Source organism: Lathyrus oleraceus, chromosome 4, assembly GCF_024323335.1.
Source record: "Lathyrus oleraceus cultivar Zhongwan6 chromosome 4, CAAS_Psat_ZW6_1.0, whole genome shotgun sequence".
In the NCBI taxonomy this organism is placed as follows: Eukaryota; Viridiplantae; Streptophyta; class Magnoliopsida; order Fabales; family Fabaceae; genus Lathyrus; species Lathyrus oleraceus.
Genome location: NC_066582.1, coordinates 61,955,903 through 61,961,598, shown reverse-complemented (window position 1 = coordinate 61,961,598; position 5,696 = coordinate 61,955,903). Strand labels below are relative to the sequence as shown.

Genomic DNA, 5,696 nt, shown 5'->3' with positions numbered 1-5,696 from the left:
AAATTCTCTAATGTTATACTGATACTCCATATTGAACATCCTGAATTGAATGAAATCTCAGTTTATTCCTTTTCCATGGTTCGGTAAATAAATCAGGGAGCTAAGGAATTCTAGAGTTAGCCTCTGGTAAGTAACAAATTGTCTCCGAATAGGAGTGGTTTCCCACTCTATTTGATTCAGCAGATATAGGACACTATCTCTTAGCCCAAGTACGGTCATTGCACAATCATCATCATAAAAATTTGGGTGCATCTCTCTCTCAGCAAGTTCTTCAAATTTTTGTCTCTGAGCTATCCCTCGGAAATTGATACCCATGTGATCAATATGTGCCATCAGGTCAGTGTTAACTAAAGAAAAGAAAAAACGAGAATTTTAGTCAGGATTTGGCCAGATGCCGAAAGAAGAAAAGAAGAAAAATTTAATAATATAAAGAAAATGAAGAATGAAGACTGAATAAAATCAAAAGAATAATCAAAGAAAAATAATAATTTGTGGGTTGTCTCCCACGAAGCGCTTTGTTTAATGTCGCAAGCTCGATATAAAACTATTAAATGTTAATCTATTAATTTTGGAGACAATACGTCTAAGTGAAGGACTTGCGAGTCTTCATTGTTTTCAGCATAATGATAATGTTTTAGACGCTGCCCGTTTACGATAAATGATTCAATAGATTTTCCTTTAATTTCTACAGCCCCACTAGTAACGACATTAGTGACTTGGAAAGGGCCGGACCACCTAGAGCGTAGTTTTCCTGGGAATAACTTAAGTCTAGAGTTAAATAATAGGACTACATCGCCTTGTTTGAAAGTTTTCCTTGATATACGTTTATCATGCCATTTTTTCGTTCTTTCCTTGTAGATTTTGGCATTTTCGTATGCGTCTTGTCTAAGTTCCTCTAATTCGTTTATATCTAGAATTCGCTTTTCACCGGCGGCCTTATAGTTTAAATTTAAAATTTTAATAGCCCAATAGGCCTTATGTTCTAACTCCACTGGGAGGTGACACGATTTACCATAAATAAGCTTAAATGGGGTTGTTCCTATGGGAGTTTTGTAGGCGGTTCGATATGCCCATAAAGCTTCGGGTAATTTTGATGACCAGTCTTTCCTCGATGTAGCGACAATTTTTTTCCAATATCTGTTTAATTTCTCTATTAGACACTTCCACTTGTCCACTAGTTTGAGGATGGTAAGGTGTTGCTACTCGATGTTTTACACCATACTTAAATAATAATTTTTCGAGTATCTTAGATATGAAATGAGATCCACCGTCACTGACGACTATTCTTGGGACACCAAATCTTGGAAAGATTATATTCTTAAAGAGTTTAATTACTACTCGTGTGTCGTTTGTTGGAGAAGCTATAACCTCAATCCATTTTGATACGTAGTCAACCGCTACGAGTATGTACTTGTTACCGAAAGAAGGTGGAAAAGGTCCCATGAAATGTATTCCCCACACATCAAAAATTTCTACTTCCAAAATGCCTTTTTGTGGCATTTTGTCACATCTAGATATGTTTCCTGTGCGTTGACACCTATCACATTTCTTGACAGCGGTATGTACATCCTTCCATATGTTTGGCCAATAAAGACCGGCTTGTAGGATTTTAGAGCAGGTTTTGGATGTACTTGCATGTCCACCATAAAGGGCGGAATGACAATGTTGGATTATACTTTCTACCTCTTCTTTAGGTATACAACGACGGAAAATACCATCGGAGCCTCTTTTGAAAAGTAAAGGGTCGTCCCAATAGTAATGTTTTATGTCATGGAAGAATCGTTTCTTTTGTTGGTAGGATAAATCAAGTGGAACCACTCCGGCGGCTAAATAATTGACAAAATCAGCGTACCATGGTGTAACGCATACAACCAAGGTGGTCTCTACCTGCTTGTCAGCTCTATTTTCTTCCAAATTAGCTATAAGTTTATCGTACGAGAAATCATCGTTGATCGATGTTCTTTCCGGTTCCAGGTTTTCAAGTCTAGAGAGGTGATCTGCTACTACGTTTTCAGTTCCTTTTTTATCTTTGATTTCCAAATCAAATTCTTGTAGCAACAAGATCCACCTTAGGAGTCTAGGTTTAGCGTCTTTTTTTGTTAAGAGGTACTTAATGGCAGCGTGATCAGTGTAAACGATTATTTTAGCTCCGACCAAGTAGGAACGAAATTTATCTAGTGCAAATACTACTGCTAAAAGTTCTTTCTCGGTCGTGGCGTAATTCATTTGCGCTTCATCTAGAGTTCTACTCGCATAATATATGACGTGAAGTTTTTTATCCTTTCGTTGTCCTAAAACAGCGCCTACGGCGTAGTCACTTGCGTCACACATTATTTCGAAAGGTTCATTCCAATCCGGGGTCTGCATTATGGGTGCGGAGATCAATGCTTGTTTAAGTGTTTGAAATGCTTCTAAACATTTATTGTCGAAGATGAATTCAACATCTTTCATTAATAATTCGGTTAAAGGTTTAGTTATTTTAGAGAAATCTTTAATGAATCGTCGGTAAAAGCAGGCATGTCCTAAGAAGCTTCGTATTTCCCTCACAGTTTTCGGAGGTTGAAGGTTTTCGATTACTTCTATTTTGGCTTTGTCTACTTCAATTCCTCTATTTGATATGATGTGTCCTAAAACAATTCCTTCTTGTACCATAAAGTGACATTTTTCCCAATTAAGTACTAGGTTTACTTTTACACATCGTTCTAGAACTCTTTCTAGGTTTTCAAGACATTCTTCGAAACTTTGCCCGCATACGGAAAAGTCATCCATAAAGACTTCCATGATGTTTTCGAGAAAATCGGCGAATATTGCCATCATGCACCTTTGGAAAGTTGCAGGAGCATTGCACAAGCCAAACGACATTCGTCGATAAGCGAAGGTACCAAAAGGACATATGAACGTTGTCTTTTCTTGGTCATCAGGATGAATTGGTATTTGAAAGAAACCTGAGTAACCGTCCAGATAGCAGAAATGAGAATGCTTGGCTAGTCGTTCTAACATCTGGTCTATGAATGGTAAAGGAAAATGATCTTTTCGGGTTGCTTTGTTTAGCTTTCTATAATCAATGCACATTCTCCATCCCGATTCAATTCGTTTGGTTATAGTTTCTCCTTTTTCATTTTCGATCACTGTTATACCTCCCTTTTTTGGTACTACGTGTACAGGACTAACCCATTTGCTATAGGATATAGGATATATGATACCTACCTCTAATAACTTCGTTACTTCCTTCTTTACTACCTCACTCATGATCGGGTTTAGTCTCCTCTGATGTTCCCTAGAAGTCTTACAGTCTTCTTCTAACATGATGCGGTGCATACAAATAGAAGGACTTATCCCTTTAAGATCGGTGATGTTGTATCCTAGTGCGGTTGGATATTTTCTTAAGATATGTAGGAGTTTTTCGGTTTCAAGTTTTCCTAGGTCTGCATTGACTATTACTGGTCGTTCAAGTTCTAAGTCTAGGAATTCATATCTCAGATTTTTGGGAAGTGTTTTCAGGTCGAGGGCTGGTTTCTTAAGGCATTGCGTAGGATCTGATGTTATTGCTAAACATTGGTTCAGTCTGTCTTCTACATGATAGTCGGACAAATCGTCATTTTCTAATTCTGTTTCTTTTATGCATTCATCGATGATAACCATGAAGTAACATGTGTCTTCTATTGCAGGTGCTTTCAAAAATTTGGAAAGAATAAACTCAATTTTCTCTTCTCCTACTTCGAAAGTGAGTCGTCCTCGTTTTACGTCTATGATAGCACCGGCAGTTGCTAAGAAGGGTCTTCCCAATATAATGGGGGTGACTTCATCTTCTCTTATGTCCATAATTATAAAATCGGTGGGGATGTAGAATTGACCTATGCGCACGGGAACGTTTTCAAGAATTCCTACGGGATATCTAACGGAACGATCTGCTAATTGCACAGACATTTTAGTTGGTCTTAATTCTCCCATTTCAAGTTTCTTGCATATGGACAAGGGCATAACACTGATACCGGCTCCTAAATCGCATAAAGCTTTATCTATGACAAATTTTCCTATATGACAGGGTATAGAAAAACTACCAGGATCTTTAAGTTTAGGAGGCATATTCTGGACTATTGCGCTACACTCAGCAGTGAGTGTAACGGTTTCGCTATCTTCAAGTTTCCTTTTATTTGATAAAATTTCTTTTAAGAACTTAGCATATGAGGGCATCTGTGTAATAGCTTCTGTAAAAGGAATTGTGACGTTTAATTGTTTCAGTAGGTCAATAAATTTTTTAAATTGGCCCGCGACTTTGGTTTTAATTAGCCTTTGAGGATAAAGGATAGGTGGTTTCTAAGGCGGTGGAGGTACATAAGGTTCTTTTTTTTCTACGGTTTCCTTATTACACTCTTCCTTTTCCTTAGGTTTACCTTCTTCCTCAGTTGACTTTTTAGAGTTTTGGTTCTCAATCCTTGGGTCAGATGGTCCTTCTACCTCTGTACCACTTCGTAATATAATTGCATGAGCATGGCCTTTCGGATTAGGTCGGGGCTGTCCAGGAAATGTACCTGTTGGGGCAGCAGTAGGCGCTTATTGTTGAGCTACTTGCGAGATTTATGTTTCCAGCATTTTGTTATGGGTAGCCAGGGCATCTACTTTACTTGCTAGTTGTTTAATCTGTTCGCTAGTGTGTACATTCTGGTTTAAGAACTCTTTATTGGTTTGCTGTTGAGAGGCTATGAAGTTCTCCATCATGATTTCCAAATTGGGTTTCCTAGGAACGTTATTGTTAGGTGTAGATGGGGCCGGCTTTTGATATCCAGGAGGTATAGCTGGAGCTTGACTGGGAGCTTGACCTGGTGCGTATAAAGCGTTGTTACTTTTATATGAAAAATTAGGATGGTTTTTCCAGTTTGAGTTATAGGTATGCGAGTAAGGATTTCCTTGAGCATAGTTCACCTGCTCTGTTTGAATTCCTGTTAGGAGTTGACAATCTGTAGGGGTGTGACCTTGAATTCCACAGACTTCACAATTTTGAGTTACGGCAACCACGGTGGCTGGAGGTGATACATTTAAACTTCCAATTTTCTGGGCAAGAGCATCCACTTTTGCATTAACATGATCAAGGCTACTTATCTCGTACATGCCACCTTTCGTTTGAGGTTTTTCCACCATTGTCCGGTCGCTTCCCCATTGGTAATGATTTTGGGCCATGCTCTCGATAAGTTGATAAGCGTCGGTGTAAGGTTTATCCATAAGCGCACCACCGACGGCGGCGTCTATTGTTAGCCTTGTGTTGTACAAGAGACCATTGTAGAAGGTGTGAATTACTAACCAGTCCTCTAAACCATGGTGTGGGCAAAGTCTCATCATGTCCTTGTATCTTTCCCATGCTTCGAAAAGAGACTCGTTATCTTTTTGCTTAAATCCATTTATCTGGGCTCTCAACATAGCTGTTTTGCTTGGAGGAAAATATCGGGCAAGAAAGACTTTATTCAACTCATTCCATGTGGTGACTGAGTTGGAAGGAAGAGACTGAAGCCATCTTCTAGCTTTATCTCTTAACGAGAAAGGAAAGAGACGAAGTCAAATTGCCTCTGAAGTGACACCATTAAATTTAACAGTGTCAGCGTATTGGACAAATACGGATAAATGAAGGTTTGGATCCTCGGTAGGATTTCCAGAAAATTGATTCTGTTGCACTGCCTGCAACAGCGAAGGTTTAAGTTCAA

General features: G+C 38.7%; 1 non-coding gene across 1 annotated transcript; it reads left to right on the top strand.

Annotated features, from left to right (window-relative positions):
- The first annotated feature begins 5,308 nt into the window (after positions 1–5,308).
- On the top strand, positions 5,309–5,415 carry LOC127077920 (small nucleolar RNA R71). The gene has a single exon (XR_007787682.1). It is a non-coding gene; the product is annotated as a small nucleolar RNA R71 (small nucleolar RNA).
- Positions 5,416–5,696: the final 281 nt, after the last annotated feature.